The sequence below is a fragment of the Somniosus microcephalus genome, chromosome 12 (assembly GCF_052327205.1).
Source record: "Somniosus microcephalus isolate GS21.2 chromosome 12, FLI_Smic_1.0, whole genome shotgun sequence".
In the NCBI taxonomy this organism is placed as follows: Eukaryota; Metazoa; Chordata; class Chondrichthyes; order Squaliformes; family Somniosidae; genus Somniosus; species Somniosus microcephalus.
Window position 1 is genome coordinate 154,514,613 of NC_140998.1, and position 27,517 is coordinate 154,542,129.

Below are 27,517 nucleotides of genomic sequence, written 5' to 3' on the forward strand. Positions count from 1 at the left end.
TTTTAGTGAGGGATAAATATTGGCTGGGACACCGGGGAGAACCTCCCTGCTCTTTGAATTGTACCATGGGATCTTTTACGTCCACCTGAGAAGGCAGGTAGGGCCTCGGTTTAACGTCTCATTTGAAAGATGTTAAAAGTAAGAGAAAAAGTTGGAAGGAATGCACAATATCTAAGCAGAACTGTGACATGGCGAGTCTGAATTCAGGATGTCAAACTTACTGCAGGGGGTGACACCCGAGAGGGCAGATGGGGCCACGAAAGTGCAGCACTCCCTCAGAACCGCACTGAAGTGTCCATCTGGATTATGTAAAAATTGCCTAATGAAAATAATGGTTTCAAAAAGCCCTTCCTTGAGATCATTTTTGCACTGAAATCTATCTCCCAGATAGCGACATGTGCAGGCACCTGAAAGAATTTGGAAGCACACAGTGTGCAGTTCCTATTAGTGCGTAACTATTAGGGTCAGTGCTTGGTATGAGTGACAAAGTGCAGAGCTACATACACAGGTTCAAGTCTGCTCAGAGATGTTATGCTTGGATTGGGATCTGTATGTGGTTGGAGTGAACCAGCCCTGAGACACAGGAATGCTACACTGAGATGAAGAATGCCTTTATCAGGACTGTCATTTCTGGAATGCTGTAGCGTTATCTCAAGCAACTAGCCAGCAACGCAGCTAAGAAGCTGGGCCAAGGTCCTGTTGGGACTCCTACTGATTCTAATTTAAAGAATGTCCATAGCGCCTTTCATGACCTCAGGACGTCCCAAAGCGCTTTACAGCCAATGAAGTACTTTTGAAGTGTAGTCACTCTTGTGATGTAGGAAACGCTGTGGCCAATTTGCGCACAGCAAGCTCCCACAAACAGCAATGTGATAATGACCAGATAATCTGGTTCAGTGATGTTGTTGACGAATAAATATTGGCCAGGACACTGTAGAAAACTCATCTGCTCTCCTTCGAAATCGTGCCAAGGGATCTTTTACATCCACCTGAGGCGGCAGACGGGGCCTCGATTTAACGTCTCATGCAAAAGATGGCACCTCCCACAGTGCAGCACTCCCTCCTTTTGAAGTGTAATCACTGTTGTACAGTAGGAAATGCGGCAGCAAATTTGTGCACAGCACGCTCCCACAAACAGCAATGTGATAATGACCAGATAATTTATATCAATGACTTGGATTCCGTAACTCAATGCAAACCACAAATTCACAGACAGTACTAAATTAGAGGGTAGGAGAGGGGAGGGTGGGGAGCAGTGTTCCCTATAAGCTGCGCGGCAATCCAGGGAGCCCACGCAGCCGGTTTGCTGGCTTTTCAATACAAAAACGGCGCATGCGCGGTATTTTGAATAGCCCTCAAAGGGGCCGCAGACAGCCAAACAGCACTGTTGCCTCACAGCGCCAGGGACCCGGGTTCGAATCCGGCCTCGGGCGACTGTCTGTGTGGAGTTTGCACATTCTCCCCGTGTTTGCGTGGGTTTCCTCCGGGTGCTCCGGTTTCCTCCCACAGTCCAAAGATGTGCGGGTTAGGTTGATTGGCTATGATAAATTGACCCTTAGTGTTAGGGGGATTAAATACGTGGGGTTACGGGGATAGGGTGGGATATGTGTTGGTGTAGGGGTTACGGGGATCGGGTGGGATATGTGTCGGTGCAGGCTCGACGGGCCGAAATGGCCTCTATCTGCACTGTGGGGTTTCTGTGATTTCTGTGAAAATTAGGAGGAACATTGGTGGGGAGCTCACTTAGAGGACGCAGGCAAGAGTCTACAGCCTGAGTTAGATCATTTCTGTAATTGGCCAGATGAAATTCAATGCAGATTAGTGCAAGGTACTGCACGTCAGAAGGGGAAAATGGAAGACGTACTTTATGAAGAAGCGAAGGGTGAAATCCAAAAATCTAGGGGTGACTCGCAGTGAATGCAGGACTGCTCGCATGCCTGTTCATAAACATCAGAGGAAATGACACACTGGGTGGATGGTTAAACATGTCAGTCACATCACTACTGTAAAGTAGTTTTGGGTTACTTTCACCAAACCTAAATAGTATTACAAAGTATTTACAGCAAAGAAACAGGCCATTTGACCGATTTAGTCTATGCCAGTGTTTATGCTCCACACGAGCCTCCTCCCACCACTCTACATCAAAGCCCATCAACATATCCTTCGATTCCTTTCTCCCTCATATGCTTATCTAGCTTCCCCTTAAATGCATCTATGCTATTCGCCTCAATGACTCCCTGTGGTAGCGAGTTCCACATATGAACCACTCTCTGGGTAAAGAAGTTTCTCCTGAATTCCCTATTGGATTTATTAGTAACTAGCTGGAGTGCCCGGCGGTGCCGAGGCTTTTTCGAGGGCATGTTGTTGTTGGAAGAGAGAGAGAGAACGCGCGACTGGGGGGGAAGAGAGAGCGCGACTGGGGGGAAGAGAGAGAGCGACTGGGGGGAAGAGAGACAGCGACTGGGGGGAAGGGGGGGAGGGGGAGGGAGGAGGGGGGAGGGGAGGGGAGAGGAGGAGGGGGAGGAAGGGGGAGGGGGACGGGGGAGGAAGGGGAGGGGGAGGGGGGGAGGAGGAAGGGGAGGAGGGGGAGGGGAGGGGGAGAGGGGGAGTCCCCGAGCCCCGCCCCCGATCTCCCGCCCCCCGATGTCCCGCCCCCGATCTCCCGATGTCCCGCCCCCCGATGTCCCGCCCCGCGATCTCCCGATGTGCCGCCCCCGATCTCCCGTCCCCCGATGTCCCGCCCCCCGATCTCCCGCCCCTGTGATCTCCCGATGTCCCCGCCCGAGCCGGCTTCAAGACCAGAGAGACGCCGCCGCGCAACCTACCGCGTGAGGCCCGGCCGGACTCAAGTCGCGCTCTGGGCAGAAGATGACGCGGACGCTAACTCCCGCCCCGCCTGCCTTTACTAAGATGGCGGCGGTGGCGACGCTCGGCTCAGGCCCGCCCCCTCCAGCCTTCACAAAGATGGCGGCGATCGCTGGCCTTTTGTCGATCGCAACGGGAGGCGCCTAGCTCGGGCGTGGCTGGTCAACAGACGCCCAGGCTTTGAGGCCTGGAAAAACGGTGAAAGGTAGGAAAATTATAGAGGTTAGACAAAAGATTTACAAATTAATTAACTTTTTTAAAAAACAATGGGCTGGATTTTGCTACGGGGGCGGGTTGGAGGTGGGAAACCCACATTCGGGCTTGTTGTCCCGCCTCCATGGAGATGTGGCCAACCCACTGGATTTTCCTCTGATTGACCTTGTTGAGCCCGCCCTGTGGGCTCAGCAGGCCAATTAAGGGCCACCCGGCAACAGGTGACGTCAGAGATTGACATTTCATCTGTCAAAAGCTTTTGGCACATGAAATATCAGTGTTTTACAGCTGTTTGAAGCACTGAAAAACTGCTAATTCAGCCTCAGTCCTTTCTCAGGATAACTTTAAAATCATTTTGCTGTAGAAACAAAGAAGCTGATTTTTTTTTAAAAATCGGAGCTTCTGTGGTTCTTGCAGCCGACTCCCGACACCGGAATGCAGGACTCCTGTAAAGGTAAGTAAAAGTAAGTTAAACTTATTTAAACACTTGCAAAACACTTACCTTTGCACTCCTGCACCCCTCACTCACCTGAACACTGGGCATCTCGACCCCTCCAAGACCTCAGACCCACGTCCCGCCTCGAAAACTTTTCGTGGTTTGGAGCTGTCGGGAAGCCCACAAACCTGCAATAAAAATCGCGAATAGGCAAAAAACTACCTGTTAACTACCTGTTAACAGGCAGTTTAATTGCCTTTAATCCCTTCCCGCCTCTGGGAGTCGGGTTCCAGCACTTGTCGGGAACCCGACTCCTATGAAATTGACATGGAGGCGGGTTGGAGGCGGGATGGGGTCGGGACCCCCGGATCTCCGATTTTTAATCGCCCGCACACCTCCAACCTGACTCCAGGGGCTTAGGAAAATCCAGCCCAATTTGTCTTTTAAAAGCAACTTTTTTTTTGCTGGAAATGTAGATTTGAAAAGAAACACGCAGAAAGCGGGAAAAAGAAAGGAAAAGTTTAGAATCAAGATGGCGGCGACTCACCTCGGTTCAGAACGATAAGGCCCGCCCACACACGCACCGATTGGTGGACCGTCAGGTCACCGAAGCGTAGGATTGGTCAATCGTCCCGTCACTCGACCGTAGGAGGGCCCGGCCGCACGCGCCAGGAACCCGCCGTACGATTGGTCGACCTCGACGTCACTCGATGCTAATGAGCGGATAATGAGCGGAATGTTGAACGGTTTTTGGATACCGCGGGCGCAATCTTTGTCCGGCCGAAACGTAAATACGCTTAGGACGGTTCTGGAATCGTCAGCTTTCTTTCGACGTAATGCACGTGTAGGTACGCTCTATAACTTTCGAGTTGATTCAAGACAGACAGAATGACAGACAGAAGTATCCTTTTATTCCTTTTATATATATAGATTATCTTACATTTATGGCCCCTAGTTCTGGTCTCCCCGAAACATCGTCTCTACGTCTACCCTATCAAATCCTTTCATAATCTTAAAGACCTCAATCAGGTCACCCCTAAGTCTTCTCCTTTCTAGAGAAAACAGCCCCAGCCTGTTCAATCTTTCCTGATATGTATAACCTCCCAGTTCTAGTGTCAGCTGTGGCTCAGTGGGTAGCACTCTCGCCTCTGAGTCAGAAGGTTGTGGGTCCCACTCCAGGGACTTGAGCACATAAAACCAGGCTGACACTCCAGTGAGTGCTGCACTGTCAGAGGTGCCGTCTTTCGGATGAGATGTTAAACCGAGGCCCCGTCTCCTTTCTCTCAGGTGGACGTAAAAGATCCCATGGCACTATTTCGAAGAAGAGCAGGGGATTTATCCCCGGTGTCCTGGCCAATATTTATCCCTCAATCCATATAACAAAAGCAGATTATCTGGTCATTATCACATTGCTGTTTGTGGGAGTTTGCTGTGCGCAAGTTGGCTGCTGCGTTTCCCTCATTACAACAGTGACTACATTTCAAATAGTACTTCATTAGCTGTAAAGCGCTTTGGGGCATCCGGTGGTCATGAAAGGCGCTATATAAATGCAAGTCTTTCTTTCCTCCTCGTAAATCTTTTTTGTACCTTCTCCAGTGCCCCTATATCTCTTTTATAATATGGAGATCAGAACTGTTCACAGTACTCCAAGTGTGGTCTAACCAAGGTTCTATACAAGTTTAACATCGCTTCTCTGCTTTTTAATTCTATCCCTCTAGAAATGAACCTCAGTGCATTGTTTGCTTTTTTTAATGGCTTTATTAACCTGCATTGCTACTTTTAGTGATTTGAGTATCTGTACCCCTAGATCCCTTTGCTCCTCTACCCTATTTAGACACTTATTTTCCAAGGAGTATGTGGCTTCCTTATTCTTCCTACCAAAATGTACCATCTCACACTTGTCTATATTGAAGTTCATTTGCCAATTGCACACCCATTCTGCAAGTTTATTAATGGCTTCCTGTATCTTGTTGCAGTCCTCCTCTGTATTAACTATACCCCCCAATTGGTGTTGTCTGCAAATTTTGAAATTGTAATTCCAATTCCCGAGTCCAAATCATTTATGTAAATGCTGAACAATAGTGGTCCCAGCACCGATCCATGTGTAACACTCCTTCCCACCTATTGTCAGCTTGATATCTACTCTGCTACTTGTCTCCTGACTCCATATGTTCTGACCTTAGTCATGAGTCTACTATGCGGTATTTTATCAAAGGTCTTTTGAAAATCCAAATATATTACATCTACTACATTACCCTGGTCTAGCCTTTCTGTTACTTCTTCAAAGAATTCAGTAACACTGGTCAAACATGACCTTCTCTTTTAAAATCTGTTTTTAGTTTCCAAATGATTTTCTAAAATGATTTTTTCAGAGGCTGGAGAAGATATCATTCATAAAAAAAATCCTGAAGACAAGATCACCCATATCTGGATGGAGAGTAAACTTAGCATCTGCAAATTCCATTGTTCTCTTAGCTGCAGATTAGGTCATGTGGCATTAAAGACAACTCCGTCAACCATAATCCGGGGATCACAAGGCCCCTTTCAAATGACGCAATCGAGGTGCTCTCGTGGTTGCATTAACCGCTTAGTGGGTTAAACCAGAATCAACAGACTGTGAGTTAGCCCATAACACCCATTGAACTTTCTTGTACGTTAAGAGGCCTAATAGCAGGGTGGGCCAGAGGCAACTGTACGAAGTAAAAACTGTATCCTTCTGATTGATGGCCTTAACTGGCCAGATTTATTTTCCTTGAGAATTGCTTTGGAAGCCTGGCATTACCACAAAATAAACGTGCCTTTACAGAGCCTGTGCTGGGGTGTGTGTCACTAGACAATCCCGACATCTATGGCCCAAAGCATGCTACAGTAACCCCAGTTCAACAAATGATGGTTAGCCTAGCATGTAAACCTTTGGGGGGAGAAATTCGGTATTGCCCCATTTGGGGCGCAATTATCGGCTGGGCGCAAAGTTTAGCACCTGGCGCTAATTATCGCCTCCGACTGCAACTTGGCTTCTATCGCCCCTGGAGGTGATTGGAGCGCTAAATCAGGCGCTACACACCTCTCTTAAGGCGCTAACTCCGAGGAGCAAGGCGCTACCTCAGAGCGCTGGCGAAGCTGATGTGATGTCAGTTAGCAATGGAACACAGATACACTGGAGCCGGCCAGTTCTCAAAGGGGAGGGTCGATCTTGCTCTCCATCCACACCCTGCTCATTGCAGTCTTGAATCTCGGCCTGGAGAGACAGGTACATCAATTCTGCTGGAAAGAACAATGAAGAGGCCCAGGGAAAGAGCTCAGAGTGCAGCCCCACAGTCTCTTCTAAATCGATGCAAGGAAGGTCAAATCAAAATGAACCTGCAAAGTGCTGCTCAGTACCCAAAGCTCCTTCACACAGCATTGGATCTCTCCAGAAGTCTCTCTCTCTCGCTCTCAGAATGCGTGGTGCAAAAATGTCGCCGACAAAAAAAGGCAGGAAGCGTCCGCCTTTAAATAGCGCTCCCCAAGCCCCTTCCTGACTGCATAAAGTTCCCTTCTACCAGTCGTTGCTAGCGGTAGGCGGAAAGGCAGGGGGGCGCCACTCAATATCCAGTCCGGGGCGTTGCACACTCGACTGAAGTCACGATCTGTGGGCCCTCTTAGGGCGCTAATGTGGGGCGCAAAGCAACCAAATTTCCCCCCCTTTCATTCAAAGCAACAACAACTTGCATTTATATAGCACCGTTAATATTGTAAAACGTCCCGAGGTGTTTCACAGAAACGTCAACAAACAAAATTTGACACCGAGCAACATAAGGACAGATGACCAAAAGCTTGGTCAAAGAGGTAGGTTTTAAGGAGCGTCTTCGAGGAGAGAGGGGTGGAGAGGCGGAGAAGTTTAGGGTGGGAATTCCAGAGCTTAGGGCTTAGACAGCTGAAGGCCAATGGTGGAGCGAAGGAAGTGAGGGCTGCACAAGAGGCCAGGATTGGAGAAGCGCCGGGATCTCAGTGGATTGTAGGGCTGGAGGAGGTTACAGAGATAGGGAGGGGCGAGGCCGTGGTCGGATTCGAACACAAGCATGAGAATTTTAAACAATGCTGTTTGAGGGAGAGGATGCATGATCACGTTCAATATGGATTTTTTCAATTACAGAATCCTGAGGTGCATCTGCTCTGTGTTGCCGGCGTGGACATGGAGACCAGACTCGAGCACTAGCTATTTCTGGTACTGCTCTGCCCATCAGTTTCACCCCCATGCTATGCAAAGATAATTGAACTGATCATCAGGAGTAAACTTGAAGTGTATTTGTATAATGTATATCAGAAACAGGTAATTTGGCCCAACTGGTGTTTACGCATCTATGCTATTCACCTCAACTACTCCAATGTGGTAGCGAGTTCCACATTCTAATCACTTTCTGGGTAAAGAAGCTTCTTCTGAATTCTTTATTGGATTTATTAGTGACTATCTTATATTTATGACCCTTTTGGTGCAGACTCGATGGGCCGAATGGCCTCCTTCTGTGCTGTACTATTCGACAGTTTTGGCTCTACGTCTTTCCGATCAAACCTCTTCATCATTTTAAAGACCTCTATTAGGTCACCCCACAGTCTTCTCTTTTCTAGAGAAAAGTGTGGTACACAGTACTCTGTATGGTACACGATACTCTAAGTGTAGTACACGGCACTCTGTGTAGTACGCTGTACTCTACGTGTAGTACACGGTACTCTAAGTGTGGTACACGGTACTCCAAGTGTGGTACACAGTACTCTAAGTGTGGTACACAGCAATGTTCCTCCTAAGGTGCGCGGCCATGCATCAATCGCAAGGTCCCATGCAGGCCGCTCACCAGTTGCTGCTGCTGGAAGAGATACCGCGCATGCGCGGCCTCACACCAAATTTAAAGGGCCCGCGCAGGAAAAAAAGAGAGGGAATATTGGTACACAGTACTACAAGTGTGGTACATACTCCTGGTTCTTTCCTACCCTTCAGCCAAAAACTCATCAAATCCCAGGGTTTATGTTGAATCCTCACAATTTTAGTTTGACTAATAGTCTTTGATCTGAGACTTTGTCAAATGCCTTTGGAACTTTAGGAATGGCATGTCATAGGGCTGTTGTGGGGTGGAGAGAGGGGAAGTACAGAGTGGGGTTCCCTAGGGCTCACTCGTTCTCATTTACATAAATGACCTTAATGCAAAGTGATCAAATATGCAACTGGGAGAAGGCAGTGGATGGAGCCAGAGGTTCTGAAATTAGAGTAAATTGGACAAAATAATGACATGGGCACATCAATAGTTGATGAAACTTCATGCAGACAACTGCAAAGTTCTACGTGACATACGCACTCCATAAGTGGTGTTGAGGCAGGGACCATTGCATTTTTAAAGGGAAGAATGAATAAATATTTGAAGAAGAGGAAGACAAGACCAGATTTCTGATTGGTCCCCTTGGAGGACAAGACACACCCAGCAGTTTATCTGGAATGTGTAATTTGATCCTGCCTGCTGGAGAGTAGTCAAGATCTCTGCAATGTGTAATTTGATCCAGTCGTTTTCACAGGCAGGCTCCAGAGCTCTCAGCGCTAACACTACTGCTTTCAGAGAACAGGCAGGGCGCACCCTCCCGGGTTAAGAGCACTCACGCTGCCGAGTTCAGATAGGAAGGGGTGAGGCTATGGAGGGATTTTAACATGAGGATGAGAAATTTAAAATCAAGGTGTTGGTGGTCAATGTTACCCCTAATTTTTTTTTGGGTGCGTTGTCCCTTTAACGGGCTGCGTGCCCATTTAAAATTTCGCGCATGCACTAAATCTCCCGTTCAAGAGCCGGTAAGCGGCCTCCGCGGGACCTCCAGACAGCTGCGTGGCCACGCAGCTTAGGGGAACATTGTTGGTGGCCCATGAGCCAATGTAGGTCAACAAGCACAGGGGTGATGGGTGAATGGGACTTGCTGCGTGTTAGGATATGTGCAGTAGAGTTTTGGATGAGCTCAAGTTCATTGAGGGTGGAAAATGGAAGGCTGGCCAGGAGAACATTGGAATGGTCCAGTCTGGCAAATAACACATAAATGTAGTCAGGCATGTTGGCAGGACCAACACAGAACCGGCTCTCATTTTTAAAAATGTATTTATTTATTGCCCATCCCTCGTTGCCCTTGAGAGGGTGGTCATGACCTGTCTTCTTGAATCGCTGCAGTCTCGGGGGAAGAAGACAAAGAACGTGGTGCAGGTGTAAAGGGACTGGGGGTGGAAGAACATGATCCAGGCCTAACAGAGGGCTGGAGAACGAGATTTATCTTCCCATCTGGATCGCGTTCTTGCTCTCTCCCCACTGTTCTCACCATGCTCCCCCACCAACAAGTTCCTGACCTTCTCTCCCCACCCCCCTCTCCAAGCTCCTCTCCCCCCTGCGACCGGATTGAGTGCGCATACACAGTACCAAACGAGAGTGCATGCGCAGGGGGACTCAAAACACTGTGGAAATAATCACAGTGAAGATGTTCCTTTCCCAAGTTTAAAATGGAGGGCCCGGGCCAGTCAATCCACAAGACTGAGCGGATTCTCGTTGATCGAGGATTAGTTGAAGACAAAAGGTTTCTTTGATGGAGACGGTGTGTTTAAGATGTTAATAGATGTATTATGACCAGTAATGTGTTTTACAACTGGTCTGACAGGTCAATCTGGCCTCTCTAAACAAAGCCCATTGTTTTATGACTTCCTGCGATTCAGGCAGCTATACATCAACTCTTCAGCTAATTGCCTTATTGTGAGTGGCCTGTAAGCCCGGCAAAGTTGGTTGTTAAGCAGAATCCTCGGAGAAACTGCTTTTTCCAAAAGGAGTTAAAGGAATAAAACCCAAGTGTCCAGAGGCTCAGCTCCAGTGCCGATATTGTATCGGGTGAATCGGACTCTGTAAGCAAGCTTACAAGAAACTGTCATTTCAAGAGTTTACAGGAACAGGAAGAGGCCATTCAGCCCCTCGAGACTGTTCCGCCAATCAATTAGATCATGGCTGTTCTGTATCTTAACACCAAATACCCACCTAGGTTCTGTAACCTTAAATACCCTTGTGTAACAAAAATCTATCAATCACAGTTTTGAAATTTTCAATTGATTCCCAGCTTCAACAACTTTTTCGGGGGAGAGTTCCGGATTTCCACCAGCCTTTGTGTGAAGAAGTGCTTCCTGACATCACCCCTGAACGGAGGGGCGGAGGACTGAAGGAGCAGGAATAACAAGGAGTCCTTTAAGCATTCTAATTGTACACACTGTAAATTACTACGTGGGTTATATGGCATCTCTCAATACTTCTGCTGGAACAAATCATCTAATTATAAATAAAAGCGATCGGTAGTTTTAGTCTGTATGAAATGGGTTTTGAGTTTGATATTTTCTGCTTTCCTGATTGACAGGAAATGTGATTAGAATCTTCTGTAAATTGCAGTATTGCTTCTACATAGATGGGGAGTGTCGACAGGCCATTCAACAGTGGGGTCATTACAGTTATGATCATTCTTGTCCTCAGCTGACATTCACATGAACCTGGATTTTGTGCTCCTTAACTCAGAGGCACGATGACCAATTGAAGCTAGCTCGCCAGAGACCAGAAATTGAACTTGCAGCCTTTTGATTTCCACGAGCTTTGACACAATTAGCAGTTCAAATATTAGTCTATAGTTATCGAGGCATCCCTTGACTCCCTTATCAATAGGGATGATGTTTGCTACTTTCCACTGAATGGGACATTGATTGACAGGGTCAGTTCAAACAAATGCGCCCAAAAAGCAGCTACATCTGCAAGAATGGACTTCCATCTAGGGTGGTTTAAGAAAGAAGGACAAAAGATTTCGCCTTTCACGACCTCAGGGCGTCCCAAAGCACTTTCGAATAAAGTACTTTTGAAGTGTAGTCACTGTTGTAATGTAGGAAAGTCAGCCAATTTGCGCACAGCAAGCTCCCACAAACAGCAATGTGATAATGAGCAGATAATCTATTTTAGTGATGTTGGTTGAGGGATAAATATCGCCAGGACACTGGAGAGAACTCCCCTGTTCTTTCTCCAATAGTGCCATGAGATCTTATACATCCACCCGAGTGGGCAGACGGGGCCTCGGTTTAACGTCTCATCTGAAAGACAGCACCACTGACAGTGCAGCACTCCCTCAGTACTGCACTGGAGTGTCAGCCTGGACTAGGTGTTCAAGTCTCTGGAGTGGGAGTTTATTTATTTTTTATTTACTAGGGACTCACCCATAAGACGATGTTGCTGCTACCAGCTTCTTCCAACTTTTGCTCTCACTTGTGCCTCATCAGAAGTGAGACCCATGCTGTTATGAAGCATTTTTATGTTGCCACCTTGTTCTGGGTCTACCTCGGAGGCCTCTTCTATCTTGGTGGTGAATATTTGGGCAGGGTCAGACCTCGGGCAGCGCATGAGGTGTCCACACAACAACAACTCGCATTTATACAGCGCCTTTGATATTTTAATATTTAATATTTTAATATAGTAAAATGTCCCAAGATGGAGTTGGTAACAATCAACCAACAGGGTAGAGGAGGCAAAAAACCTTGGAGTCATTTAAAAAAAAACTGGATGCCATATTGGGTGAACTGTAAGTTTTTTTCTGGATCATATCTAGTTGTGAACATCTTTAAGAACCCAAGCACTTAAGCAACAGCTGCTTTTCCTGGATCAAGATTGGGACGGAACTATTTTGCTTCCTAGAGTGTGGCTGATTATGTTCCGGCACTTTGTGGGAACTTTTGGCAGCTGACCTTGAACTTCGGGTGATTTTTCAGCTCAACAGCCTGCCCATATCCAGAGGTGAGATACAAGACTGTGTTGTTCTCTTGGGGAGGAAAGGCAGAGAAGAATAGGTATTTCAAAGTGTTCCACCTTCTGTTTTTGTTGGGGAGCTTTTACATTACAGTTTTACTGTGGGCATCAAGAGAGGGTAAGGATCTGGGCGAGATATCATGCACACTGTGGTTGAAGAGCCTGCCAAGACTCACTATTTATAAACAATGGGCACTTGGATGAGGGTTAACAGAAGAACCATACTACAGCAAGTGTCAAACACCTTTAGGACAAGAGGAAAGTTAAGAAGAAAAGAAAGAGGTACATGTGAGTGCGTTTGGATACAGGGACATGTAGGCGCAGGTTATATGTGTTACTATGGGTAGAGGCCCATGTGTATATAAAACTGGTGGATACATGTGTATGTACAGATGTGTCTATGTGCACAGGTAGATGGCCATACGTGTGTGAGTGTGTGTGTACACGCACGTAGAGAGACAGTGTCATACTTGTGACCTCTCCTCAGGTCTATTTTTAAAAATTCATTCTCGGGCTGTGGGCATCACTGGCGAGGCTGGCTCTGAGTAGGTGGTGGAGGGCCGTCTTCTTGAACCGCTGGTATCGGTTTGATACAACTGAGGGGCTTGCTGGGCAGTTCAGAGGGCAGTTAAGAGTCAACCAGGTCGGTGTGAGACTGGAGTCACCTATAGGCCAGATCGGGTAAGGACAACAGGTTTCCTTCCCTGAAGGACATCAGTGAACCAGTTGTTTTTTTTAAATTAAACAACAAATCGATAGCTTCACTTTTACTGATGCCACCTTTTGAGTTCCAGATTTAAAAAAAACTGAATTCAAATTCTCAAACTGCCATGGGGCGGTATTTGAACTCACGCTCTCTGGATTATTAGTCCAGTAACAGTAGCTGGTGTCCAGCAGCGAAGTGGCTATGCTGCAGGACTAGTAATCCAGTGGCCTGTCCCATACCAAATGTTCCCTTTCAGATGCCGTCAAACCTGCTGTTCATTTTCAGCAGGATCCGTTTTATTCCAGATTTGCAGCATTTGTGCTTTTTCTTTCCTGCGTCTCTGCGTGAGTTTCTGTTCCCTGGAGTTAAGTGATATCTTGGTATGGCTCAGACTACAGTTTGCATTCTTTAGCAGATTATAGTGCAACTTGCTCCTTGCCCGGGATCTTTCCCCAAGGGCACTGTGGTATAAAATTACATCGATTAGAATTCATTTCCAGTGGCATTGCTCACAGACAAAAACTTAAAAAACAAAACACTTTGCGGTACATTATATTGTCTGCGAATCAGAAAAAGCCCCAAGTATAAAATTACATCTATTAAATGCACTTACCAGCCATGTGGGCTAATTACTAAGCTCTGCTACACAAACACAGAGATCACAACCAGAGACCACTTTCTGTAATTGCAGTAAATCACTAAAGAGTACTCCCGAGTCAATTTTTCTTTTGGAAAATTTCCCTCTGCCCATCCTCTCCTTGGCTCTTTGTGTCATCCATGGTCAGTGGGTAGCACGCTCGCCTCAGAGTCAGGTGGTCTTGGGTTCAAGTCCCACTCCAGAGACTTGAGGACATAATCTCGGCTGTCACTCCAGTGCCGTGCTGAGGGAGCGCTGCACTGTCGAGGTCCCATCTTTTGGATGAGATGTTAAATCAAGAGCACGACTGGCCTCTCAGGTGAATGTAAAAGATCCCAAGGCCACTATTTCAAAGAAGAGCAGGGGAGTTCTCCTTGACGTCCTGGCCATTGTTAATCCCTCAACCAACATCACTAAAAACAGATTATCTGGTCATTATCTTATTGCTGTTTGTGGGAGCTTGCTGTGCACCAATTGGCTGCCGCGTTTCCCACATTACAACAGTGTCTACACTTCAAAAGTACTTCAGTGGCTGTAAAGCGCTTTGGGACGTCCTGAGGTCGTGAAAGGCGCTATTGAAATCCAAGTTCTTTCTTTCTTACTGGGGTATGGTTTCACCAGCCAGGGAGTCTTGACAGACGTTGGTCATTCTTCGTAAGTGAGCTCAGACAGGCTATTCCATAATAGAGGGCGTCACAGCACGTGCATTTTCCAGCAAGGTGTGATGCCTGGCTGATTTTTCCCATCCCTTTCCCAGTGGTGCTGAGGCCAATTGTGGCATCCCCAGCTGAGAACAGCAAAATAAACACAGACCGGGTATCAATCCTGGGGCCTTCTGTCCTTTATGGGTTTGACCTATTCTACAGTATCTTTGTCCAGTGGCTCGTCAAAACAGCTTGGGCAATTAATGCCAACTCCCCATGTCTGAGACCACATCCCATTCACATCCATTTCACATCCAGGATGCATTTGTTTGTGGTGAGTATTCAACAGGCTATAAAGTGCTTCAGTGAAGGTTAAGTGGGTAAATGCACTGCCTATTGAAATACATTATTGTGATCAAGAGAAAGAACAGTGTCTTGCTGAGATGTGCTAAGTTACTGGACCTTCTGGTCCGTGTGGCTTCACATGATGCCGGGCAGTGGCATCACCCACTGTTAAAGAGCTGTTAAGCAAAGGTGAAATAACTTCAAAAAGGAGAGCAGACAGTGCAAGCGGCTGTTGTCACTGGGTCTGTTAGTGTGGGCGTTACATGGGGCACTGTGCAAAGTGGCTTCAGAAATATTTCAAGGGCTGATAATTCGGTCCCCAAGTGTGGGTGTACAGACACCACACCATCCACACACCCTACTGTAACCAAAGTAACTTCCTCAGGACATTGCTACTAATTAATACGAAAGTCAGTGGAAAGCAACCAGCCAGGGTTAGAGAATGGAGCTACGAGGATGGACAAATAAGCTGTGGTTCTGATTCAACAACAACAACAACTTGCATTTAAATAGTGCCTTTAACTGAGTAAAACATCCCAAGGTGCTTCAGAGGAGCGTTATCAAACAAAATTTGACGCCGAGCCACATATGGAGATATGAGAACAAAAGCAAAATACTGTGGATGCTGGAAATCTGAAATAAAAACAGAAAGTGTTGGAAATACTCAGCAGGTCAGGCTGAGGAGAGAGAAACAGAGTCAACGTTTCAGGTCGATGACCTTTTGCCAGAACTGGAAGGAGTTAGAGATTCTGATGTGTAGGATTCGCAAAATTTCCACATTTCCCCAAGGTTATTAATAAAAGGGACCCTATGGACAATTTAAAAGGGGTACCCAAAGATGGCGTCCGCACCTCGTGACCAAAAGCCTGTAAGATTTTAAAAGCTTGGACTCTGCAGCTCAGAACAAGCAGCTTTGGGAAATCGAAACTTAAAATGCATTTCTGTGAAAAGGACTTTTGTGTTTGAAGGGCCAGACAGCTAAGCAAACATTTGAATATGCATTTTCGTCAAATTGGGACAGATCAACCCAGTTAGGCCTAAGCATGAGGCCATTAGCTTGTCCGCATAAATAATCGGAAACAGTTTAAGGAAGCCATCAAGGCTGGATAGGTCGATCAAAATGCATTAATGACAATACAGCCCGGACATCAGGCCATTAGGTGCGATAAACAGCCATCTAAAACCAGTTATTTTAGATTGGTACAATCATTTAACACAGCCCGCCAAAAGTGAAACAATGGACTGACCTGATTTGGCGCGCAGATAAGGGCCATCGAAAGGAGTATAACTGTAGGCCCTTAGTAGCAATCTTGCTCTCTGCTCGCGTGGGCTGCTGCCACCCGCACTCGTGCCCTGGCCTCGTGGCGGGTTCTCTTCTCGCTCCCGTATTGTGCAAACAACCAAGGACACCCATACCAATTGCGGGTGGGGGACGAGACCCGAATCCAAAGTCACCCAGGACACCCGGGCCACGAGAGAGGGCAGAGGAAACGAGGCGAGACGAAGAGTAAGGTAGACCCGACAAAGAGCAGAGAAGGGCAGCAGAAGACGCATTAATTAATACCGAGCGGCGAGTTATAAGTTGACGCTTGGGGAAGAAAATATCTGAGGACAGTGAGACTAAGTTGGCTAGTTGAACACTGTGAATGAACTGGCGTTAAACGCAGGTGTCCACGCCATAACGAATATGCTGGCGTTCTAAGAATGGGTAGGAAAATCTAAGCAGTGAAAACTGCCAATCGTCTCGCTGACGCAACGTTACCGCCGACGACCACCCGAGGGAGAAGAAGAGAACCCATCGCGACGAGACGATGACGGCAACTGAGGAGAAGAAAGGTGTGTCGCAGCAGCAGCTCCAGCACCGCGCCCTGAGACCACGTGGCGACGGAGTACCCCAAAGGACAGCAGCCCAGACCTCAAAACTCGCGATTGCTAAAACAACAGGTTTTGCTTTGGATTGGTGAGCATGAATTCCTGGCCCCTCATAGCTTAATCTAGTTAGGTATAGGGGTGGGATAAGGATAAGGGGATTGTTAAAGTAGTTGTTTTTCCCTCGATGTGCCATGTGTTCCCCATTCCCTGTATAAGTATATAAGTTATAGTGTTATATGCCTGTAATTGTTCTCTACCAGTAATTTTCTCATAAGACTTTGTTTTCATTTCTGTTTTAATAAAATCTTGGTTTTCTTACACCGAACCACCTGTTTACTCGAGTTTTTCTGTATTGCCGCCTGTACCTAAGTCTGGTGTCTAGAACCCTGGGGCGTGGGAGCGATTCGAACCGCTCGCAGGCAGTCAGGGGCATAACTGACTGGGCGCACGCGCCACCCGCCACCCCCTACAGATGAAAGGACATCGACCAATAAACAGATGCTGCCTGACCTGCTGAGTATTTCCAACATTTTCTGTTTTTATTTAAGGAGATATTAGGACCCGTGTTTCAAAGCTTGGTCAAAGAGGTAAGTTTTAAGGAGCATCTTAAAGGAGAGAGAGGTAGAGAGGCGGAGAGAACTACAGAGTTTAGGACCTGGACAGCTCAAGGCACGGCCGCCAATGGTGGAGCAAGGGAAGAGGGGTACGCGCAAGAGGCCAGAATTGGAGGAACACAGAGCTTGCGGGTTGTAGGAGGTTACAGAGATAGGGTCTCTGTGGACCTGGGACTCATTATACAGAAATATCCCTCGTGAGATTAAATCATTTGGGTAAAGACCAACATAGGGTAGGCTGTACTTGTTCTGCAGCTGGAAAAACGACTTCCATTCCTTTTTTTTTAAATCAGGTTTTCAATTGTTGTCATAAAAACAGAAAATGCTGGAAATACTCAGCATGTCAGGCGGCATCTGTGGAGAGAGAAACGTTTCCTGATGAAAGGTCATTGACCTGAAGCGTTCACTCTGTTTCTCTCTCCACAGATGCTGCCTGACCTGCTGAGCATTTCCAGCATTTTCGGTTTTTATTTCCGATTTCAAACATTCACAGTGATTTTGCTCATTTCTTTTGTTGTCATTTTCTGTGGCGAAAAAGTCTAAATTCTTCCCCAGGGGAGAACTGCCCTGCTCTTCTTCGAAATAGTGCCATGGGATCTTTTACGTCCACCTGAGAGAGAGCAGGCGGAGCCTCGGTTTAACGTCTCATCCGAAAGACGGCACCTCCGACAGTGCAGCACTCCCTCAGCACTGCACTGGAGTGTCAGCCGAGATGATGTGCTCAAGTCTCCGGGGCGGGACTGGAGCCCACAACGCAACTTTCTGACTCAGAGGCGAGAGGGCTACAAACTGAGCCACGGCTGACAAATGACATTTAAGGGGATAGGAGGTAAACACTGGAATAAAAATATTAAAGGATGCAGGGAAATGGGATATCACTGCAGCCAAGTTCTCTTAATTCAAAATCACTTCATTCTAATGGTCTGATGATTCAATTACATTTTTTTTTAATGAACGACTATGAAATACCAGGAGCAGACTAAAAAAATAAATAAAGATTTACATTTAAATAACACCTTCCATGACCTCTGACAGTGCAGTACTCTCTTAGTACTGCACTGGAGTGTCAGCCTGGATTCGGTGCTCAATTCTCTGGGGTAGGACTTGAACCCACGGCCTTGTGACTCAGAGGTGAGAGTGCTACCGCTGGAGCTAGCGCAGGCATGGTAGGCCAAGACTCTCCTTCTGCCCTGAAATTTATACAATTGTAGTTCTGAGATCAAGCATGTACAGTTTGTGTTATTATGGGATATAGCGCCTTTAAGAAAGGGCAGAGAAATGTTGCTCAGGGGCCCGTAACACTTACTTACACCTGATTAATGTGGTGTTGAGTCACAAAAAAAATCAGTGGATAAACAGGAACCCAGTCTGATTAAAAAGCAGCTAGCACATCCTTACAGCTTATCGCAATCTTTTCTCCGCTCTGACTCGTGGCAGCTCTCAGTGCTGTGCCCGCCTATCTCCCCCTGTGGTTGAGTTCTTGAACCCCGTGTGGCAACCCACAATGATAAGAAGCTTCGCTTCCTCCGCCTCCGCCCCAGCTCTCAGCCCCTGCGAACCTCACCTGCCTGCTGTGGTAGTCCAGATACTGCACGATGAGCCTGGTGTTGACGCTGTGGCTCCACGTGTTCCCCAGGGCTGCTGTCGCATAGCCCGTCTCCCCATCAGGGCTTACCCCGCAATCTGCAAACAAGGCCAAAGCACAGAAAGCAATTCAACAGAAGCTGAGCGAGCACACTTTCTTACTTATACATATTTTAATTCCATTATTTCTTCTTTTATTTTGTGTTGGAAGATTGAGACATTTTCCATATCAGGTACCCAGTGTCAACATCTATCACTTCCCTCGTCAGGTGTAGAATAGGTTAGATGCATAGTAAAGAAAATCTTGCATTTCTATAGCACCTTTCACAACCACAGGATGTCCCAAAGCACATTATAGCCAATGAAGAACTTTTGGAGTGTAGTCACTGTTGTAATGTAGGAAACGTGGCAGCCAATTTGCACACAGCAAGGTCCCACAAACAGCAATGTGATAATGACCAGATAATCTGTTTTTTTAGGCGTTGATTGGGGGATAAATATTGGCCAGGACTCCCCTGCTCTTCATCGAATAGTGCCATGCATTCTTTTACATTCAACCTGAGAGGGCAGACAAGGTCTTGGCTTAACATCTCAACTGAAAGACAGCACCTCTGACACTGCAGCACTCCCTCAGTACTGCACTGAATTGTCAGTATAGATTTCGTGCTCAAATCACTGTATTGGGGCTTGAACCTGTAGCCACCGAATCAAAGGCGAGAATGCTACCACTGAGCCACAGCTAATATAACGCTCCCTATACGCTGCCTCAGTGCAATTCAATATATCCTCCAGTTGCCCTTCATTCTATTCTTTGTAAACAAGATATAGACTGAGGTGCAGTGGGTTAGCACACTGCCCTTTCACCTCTGGGACTTGGGATAATGATCCAGTGCCGATGCATTGCATGGATGTCCTCTCTGTCAGGAGACTGTAACGGTCCGAACTGGAATCAGGCTAAATCCCATTCCGAGCCCATTCAAAACTGCCCTGCGTGTGACATAAATTGATAATCTCACTCATTAAGAAAAGTTTCAGCTTTTTTATGCAACATAATGCAGTCCTCCTACCTGAAAAAACACCCCATCTCCTGCCTGTACCTACACTGTGTGCCCCCCACCGCCTGTACCTACACTGTGTGGCCCCCCCACCTGTACCTACACTGTGCGCCCGCCCCACCCGCCTGTGCCTACACTGTGTGTCCCCCCACCGCCTGTACCTACACTGTGTGCCCCCCACCGCCTGTACCTACACTGTGTGGCCCCCCCACCTGTACCTACACTGTGCGCCCGCCCCACCCGCCTGTACCTACACTGTGTGTCCCCCCACCGCCTGTACCTACACTGTGCGCCCGCCCCCGCCTGTACCTACACTGTGCGCCCGCCCCACCCGCCTGTACCTACACTGTGTGCCCCCCACCGCCTGTACCTACACTGTGTGACCCCCACCGCCTGTACCTACACTGTGCGCCGGCCCCCGCCTGTACCTACACTGTGCGCCCGCCCCCACCCCCCGCCTGTACCTAACCCGTGCGTCCACCCAACTGTACTTAAACCGTGTGCCTCTGTCCTCCATGTACCTAACCCTTACGTCCCTCCCCCTGCCTATACTTACAGCGTGTGCCCCTCCCCACCCGTCCTGCCTGCACTCACACAGTTGGGAACGGTAGCGTAGTGGTAATGTCACTGGGCTATTAACCCAGAGGGCTGAACTAATGATCCAGAAACGCGAGTTCAAGTCCCACCACAGCAGCTGGGGAATTTAAATTCAGTTAATTAAATAAATCTGGAATAAAAAGCTAGTATCAGTAATAGTAACCATGAAACTATCGGATTGTCGTAAAAACCCATCTGGTTCACTAATGTCCTTTAGGGAAGGAAATCTGCCATCCTTACCCGGTCTGGCCTATATGTGACTCCAGACCCATAGCAATGTGGTTGACTCTTAACTGCCCTCTGAAATGGCCTAGCAAGCCACGCCGTAGTAACTAACTGCTACAGAACATCATAAGAATGAAACCGGACGGATCACCCGGCATTGACCTCGGCACCAGCTACGGACATGGCAACGGCACACCCAACCCAGTCAACCCTGCAAAGTCCCCCTCACCAAAATCTGGGGACTTGTGCCAAAATTGGGAGAGCTGTCTCACAGACTAGTCAAGCAACAGCTTGACATAGTCATACTCACAGAATCATACCTTTCAGCCAATGTCCCGAACTCCTCCATCACCATCCCTGGGTATGTCCTGTCTCACCGGGCTGGGGGCACAGTGGTATACAGTCGGGAAGGAGTGGCCCTGGGAGTCCTCAACATTGACTCCGGACCCCATGAAGTCTCATGGCTTCAGGTCAAGCACGGGCAAGGAAACCTACTGCTGATTACCACCTATTGCCCTCCCTCAGCTGATGAATCAGTACTCCTCCATGTTGAACACCACTTGGAAGAAGCACTGAGAGTAGCAAGGGCACAGAATGTACTCTGGGCGGGGGACTTCAATGTCCATCACCACTACTGAATGAGCTGGCCGAGTCCTGAAGGACATAACTGCCAGTCTGGGCGTGCGGCAGGTGATGAGAGAACCAACATGAGGGAAAAACCTACTTGACCTCGTCCTCACCAATCTACCTGTCACAGATGCATCTGTCCATGACATATTGGTAGCAGTGACCACCGCACAGTCATTGTGGAGACGAAGTCCCGTCTTCACACTGAGGACACCCTCCATCGTGTTGTGTGGCACTACCACCGTGCTAAATGGGATAGATTCAGAACAGATCTAGCAGCTCAAAACTAGGCATCCATGAGGCGCTGTGGGCCATCAGCAGCAGTAGAATTGTATTCCACCACAATCTGTAACCTCATGGCCCAGCATATCCCTCACTCTACCATTACGAACAAGCCAGGAGACCAATGCTGGTTCAATAAGGAATGTAGAAGAGTATGCCAGGAGCAGCACCAGGCATACCTAAAAATGAGGTGATAACCTGGGGAAGCTGCAACACAGAACTACATGCATGCTAAAAAGCGGTAGCAGCATGCTATAGACAGGGCTAAGCAATCCCACAATCAACGGATCAGATCAAAGCTCTGCAGTCCTGTCACATCCAGTCGTGAATGGTGGTGGACCATTAAACAACTAATGGGAGGAGGAGGCTCCATGAACATCCCCATCCTCAATGATGGTGGAGCCCAGCACGTGAGTGCAGAAGACAAGGCTGAAGCGTTTGCAACCATCTTCAGCCAGAAGAGCCAAGTGGATGATCCATATCGGCCTCCTCCCAAGGTCCCCACCACCGCAGAAGCCAGTCTTCAGCCAATTCAATTTACTCCACGTGATGTCAAGAAACGGCTGAGCGCACTGGATACAGCAAAGGCCATGGGCCCCGCAACATCCCGGCTATCGTGCTGAAGACTTGTACTCCAGAACTAGCTGCGCCTCTAGCCAAGCTGTTCCAGTACGGCTACAACACTGGCATCTATCCGACAATGTGGAAAACTGTCCAGGTATGTCCTATCCACAAAAAGCAGGACAAATCCAATCCGGCCAATTACCGCCCCATCAGTCTACTCTCAATCATCAGCAAAATGATGGAAGGTGTTATCGACAGTGCTATCAAGCGGCACTTACTCACCAAAAATCTGCTCACTGCTGCCCAGTTTGGGTTCCGCCAAGACCACTCAGCTCACGACCTCATTACAGCCTTGGTCCAAACAGGGACCAAAGGTGCTGAATTCCAGAGGTGAGGTGAGAGTGACTGCCCTTGACATCAAGGCAGCATTTGACCGAGTGTGGCATCAAGGAGCCCTAGTAAAACTGAAGTCAATGGGAATCGGGAGGAAAACGCTGGAGTCATACCTAGCACAATGGTTGTGGTGGTTGAAGGTCAATCATCACAGCCACACACCATTCACCCTCCTCCTGCCTGTACTGACACCATACACCCCTCCTCCTGCTTGCACTGACACCGTACACCCCTCTTCCTGCCTGTACTGACACCATACACCCCTCCTCCTGCTTGCACTGACACCGTACACCCCTCTTCCTGCCTGTACTGACACCATACACCCCTCCTCCTGCTTGTACTGACACCGTACACCCCTCCTCCTGCCTGTACTGACACCGTACACCCCCCTCCTGCCTGTACTGACACCGTACACCCCCTCCTTCTGCCTGTACTGACACCGTATACCCCTCCTTCTGCCTGTACTGACACTGTAAACCCCTCCTCCCGCCTGTACTGACACCGTACACCCCTCCTCCTGCCTGTACTGACACCGTACACCCCTCCTCCTGCCTGTACTGACACCGTACACCCCTCCTCCCGCCTGTACTGACACCGTACACCCCTCCTCCTGCCTGTACTGACACCGTACACCCCTCCTCCTGCCTGTACTGACACCGTACACCCCTCCTCCCGCCTGTACTGACACCGTACACCCCTCCTCCTGCCTGTACTGACACCGTACACCCCTCCTCCTGCCTGTACTGACACCGTACACCCCTCCTCCCGCCTGTACTGACACCGTACACCCCTCCTCCTGCCTGTACTGACACCGTACACCCCTCCTCCCGCCTGTACTGACACCGTACACCCCTCCTCCCGCCTGTACTGACACCGTACACCCCTCCTCCTGCTTGTACTGACACCGTACACCCCTCCTCCCGCCTGTACTGACACCGTACACCCCTCCTCCTGCCTGTACTGACACCGTACACCCCTCCTCCCGCCTGTACTGACACCGTACACCCCTCCTCCTGCCTGTACTGACACCGTACACCCCTCCTCCCGCCTATACTGACACCGTACACCCCTCCTCCTGCCTGTACTGACACCGTACACCCCTCCTCCTGCCTGTACTGACACCGTACACCCCTCCTCCCGCCTGTACTGACACCGTACACCCCTCCTCCTGCTTGTACTGACACCGTACACCCCTCCTCCCGCCTATACTGACACCGTACACCCCTCCTCCCGCCTGTACTGACACCGTACACCCCTCCTCCTGCCTGTACTTAACCTGTACACCCCTCCTCCCGTCTGGAAATACACCCAGTATTAATTATACCATATAGTCACCCTGCCTCGAAACACACCCGACAATCACCCTGCCTATAATTGCAATCTACACTCATTCTGCTACCACTAATTATACTGTGCGTGTAACCACACTGTACACTATTGTGCCTGTAACTAAAATATTGGTAGCACACTCGCCTCTGAGTCAGAAGGTTGTGAGTTCAAGTCCCACTCCAGGGACTTAAGCACATAAAGCTAGGCTGACACTCCAGTGCAGTGCTGAGGGAGTGCTGCACTGTCAGAGGTGCCGTCTTTCAGATGAGACGTTAAACCGAGGTCCCGTCTGCTCTCTCAGGTGGACGTAAAAGATCCCATGGCACTATTTCGAAGAAGAGCAGGGGAGTTATCCCCAGTGTCCTGGCCAATATTTCTCCCTCAACCAACCTAACAAAAAAACAGTGGTCATTATCACATTGCTGTTTCTAGGACCTTGCTGTGCACAAATTGGCTGCCGCGTTTCCCACATTACAACAGTGACTCCACTTCAAAAGTACTTCATTGGCTGTAAAGCGCTTTGAGACGTCCGGTGGTCATGAAAGGCGCTACATAAATGCAAGTCTTTCCTTCTTTCTAATTATATATTTAGATGGAATGACGTAGAACAGGCCATTCGACCCAACTGGTTTGTGCTCCACATGAGCCTCCTCCCACCCGACTTCATCTCACCCTATCAGCATCTCCTTCTATTCCCTTCTCTCTCATGTACTTATCTAGCTTCACCTTAAATGTATCTACGCTATCCGCCTCAAGTACTCCCTGTGGTAGCAAGTTCCAGTTCACCCAACTTTAGTGGTGGAGCAAAACAGATTCAACACACATGGACATTGGAGTTCACAGCCTTTATGCTGCCTTACCTGACTGACTGACTTCTAGGCTTCGATTTTAACTTCACGCCACCACCACGCGCCCCCTCCTTTGGCAGCGGGAATGGTGCGTGGCAAGGGCGTGGGCTAAAATTTCAAATACTCTACCTCCCGGCTCCAACCAGGCTGTTTAAATTATTACAAAACCAAATCAGGCCATCAACAAGGCTCCCGCAGAAGGCAGGTGGGGGCCTCGTTAACGTTCAAAAGTCGCGGCCCAACGACCATCGGTGCCAGGATTAGAATTACCTGACCGTCAGGAGGAGTCCCACACTGTCGGCTTCCCGGCAACAGATCCAAGGCGTGAGGCGCCGACTGACCAAGGTAAGTATTAAAGATCTGCTCCTTTTCGAACTCATTGTGGGCCAAGAGGGGCAGGAGAGCCCCCCCCAGACCCCTCATGGAGTCCTTGGGCCTTCCCTAGCCCCAGCCTTGCCACCCCCAATCTCCTGCAAAGCCCTCCTTCCACTGTCTGCTGGGGGCCGTTCCCACAGGCCCCCGACTACAGCCTTTTGCTGCTAAATTCCTACTCCCGGCCGCCGGCCAGGTAGTGAATGTAGCCAGGTGTCGGGCAGGGGTCAGTGACGATTTAGTTTCATGAGGCCCCGTCGGTAAGGTCAGCAGGGGGCCTCCACGTCCCTGACCTTGCCGGGTCTGTCGCCTGCTACCGGGCTCCACCGCACCCTCCCCGCCCTCTCGTTAAATGGAGACCCTAGTGTCTATGTTACTTATTAAAAAGCCCCCCAACCCGTCAAAGATTGGCAGATGTCAAAAGACTTCGTCAACACCAAGGTGCTATATGTCTTCTGAATGGCCAGGCATTGGGGCATTATTCATGATCTATGCAGAAGAACTGCCCTTCCCGCATTTGAATGACCTCTCGCCTGCCTGTGGATGGCCATCCCAGCTTGGGGCTGTCTGGGGAAACCCTCACAAAACACACATTAAGGCCGGGTCCTAATCATGAGAAAACTATGGCGAGATCCCAAACGGTGACCAACTCCCACACATGTGCTCGTGTGCCACTGTCCGGCCACCATGGGTGCATGGCGAGAGCTGTAGGAAGTTCCACGATTGCTGCCCGTGTGAATTTCCGGCAGGAAGTAGCCATCGGGTGCGGCCTGCTGCGCTGTGTCAGTGTTTCCGGATGACATAACAACTATTGAAACTTTCCGTTGGGTGCAGACTGAGCTTGTATCAAACACTTCCACTCGCGGATCATGCCATGGTCACCCTGCTCGGCCCAGTACTTTGTAACCTGCCCTCAGCCTACAGTAACCAGATCCTTACTACATTTAGCTCTGGTGTCTTCACCGAGTGCTTACACTACCAGCTTTCAAGCTCCTGCAGTTTCCAATAACTAACCTGACCCTGCTTCTACAATTGACTAAGAGAGAGCTATAATAATATTTCCACACAGGGTTATTGAGCACAGCGCTCTCTTTAGAATGTGGTCTAAACATCCTTTTCCTTCGACTGATCTCATTTGATTCTCCAATCAGCAGCAGTCGCAGCACAGACTACAGTCAGTTGCTGAGTGTGCTGCTCAGTGTAGAGGTGAGCCATGCAGGCCAGTTAAGATCCCAGCTTCAATTCCCAGGCCTGTGGTTCAGTCACGGGGCAGTAGGCTAATGCTGGCTCAATTCATCTGGGTTGAGAGTGGTAATACCACCTGGGAAATATCATTCCCGACTGCTGTCCTGCTGGGTCCATGTCGGGCGACGACATGGCAGTATCCGGCTCAACTGCGAATTCCTCCACAGTGAGGAGAGCCCGCCGGCACTCACTATCTAGGCTGCAGACATGATGATGGACCACCCAAGCAATGCACTGGAGTGCAGATGGTTCCTGTGGAACCAGAGCCCAGCATGAGTCAGTGCCTTCAGAGAGGCGAGGGCAAATTGCAGACAGGAACAAAAAAAATAAGATCGACGCAATCTTAGTCCAATATGTGCAAAGGATTATCAATAAACTGAAAATACCAGTTTTAAAGATATCAAGTTGGAAGGTTCTGTACTTCTCCCCAATCCCACTTTCATTTTATGTCCTCGCTCTGTACCTCTCTATTCCCAATTCAATTCTATGTCCTCGCTCTGTACCTCTCTATTCCCAATTCCATTCTATGTCCTCGCTCTGTACCTCTCTATTCCCAATTCAATTCTATGTCCTCGCTCTGTACCTCTCTATTCCCAATTCCATTCTATGTCCTTGGTCTGTACCTCGCTATTCCCACTTTCATTCTATGTCCTCGCTCTGTACCTCCCCAATCCCACTTTCATTCTATGCCCTCGCTCTGTACCTCTCTAATCCCACTTTCATTCTATGTCCTCGCTCTGTATCTCTCTATTCCCACTTTCATTCTGTGTCCTCGCTCTGTACCTCTCTATTCCCACTTTCATTCTATGTCCTCGCTCTGTACCTCTCTATTCCCACTTTCATTCTATGTCCTCGCTCTGTACCTCTCTATTCCCACTTTCATTCTATGTCCTCGCTCTGTACCTCTCTATTCCCACTTTCATTCTATGTCCTCGCTCTGTACCTCTCTATTCCCACTTTCATTCTATGTCCTCGCTCTGTACCTCTCTATTCCCACTTTCATTCTATGCCCTCGCTCTGTATCTCTCTATTCCCACTTTCATTCTGTGTCCTCGCTCTGTACCTCTCTATTCCCACTTTCATTCTATGTCCTCGCTCTGTACCTCTCTATTCCCACTTTCATTCTATGCCCTCGCTCTGTATCTCTCTATTCCCACTTTCATTCTGTGTCCTCGCTCTGTACCTCTCTATTCCCACTTTCATTCTATGTCCTCGCTCTGTACCTCTCTATTCCCACTTTCATTC

The 27,517-nt window shown here is 48.5% G+C and overlaps 1 long non-coding RNA gene across 2 annotated transcripts in view; it reads right to left on the reverse strand.

The window, feature by feature from the left end:
* The window catches only part of LOC147109613 (uncharacterized), a 70,334-nt gene that overhangs the window by 7,138 nt on the left and 35,679 nt on the right, over nt 1-27,517 (reverse strand). For both annotated transcript variants that reach the window (XR_015080321.1, XR_015080320.1), the window contains exon 2: nt 18,716-18,834. This is a non-coding gene — a long non-coding RNA (uncharacterized LOC147109613). The remainder of the gene's footprint in view (nt 1-18,715; nt 18,835-27,517) is intronic.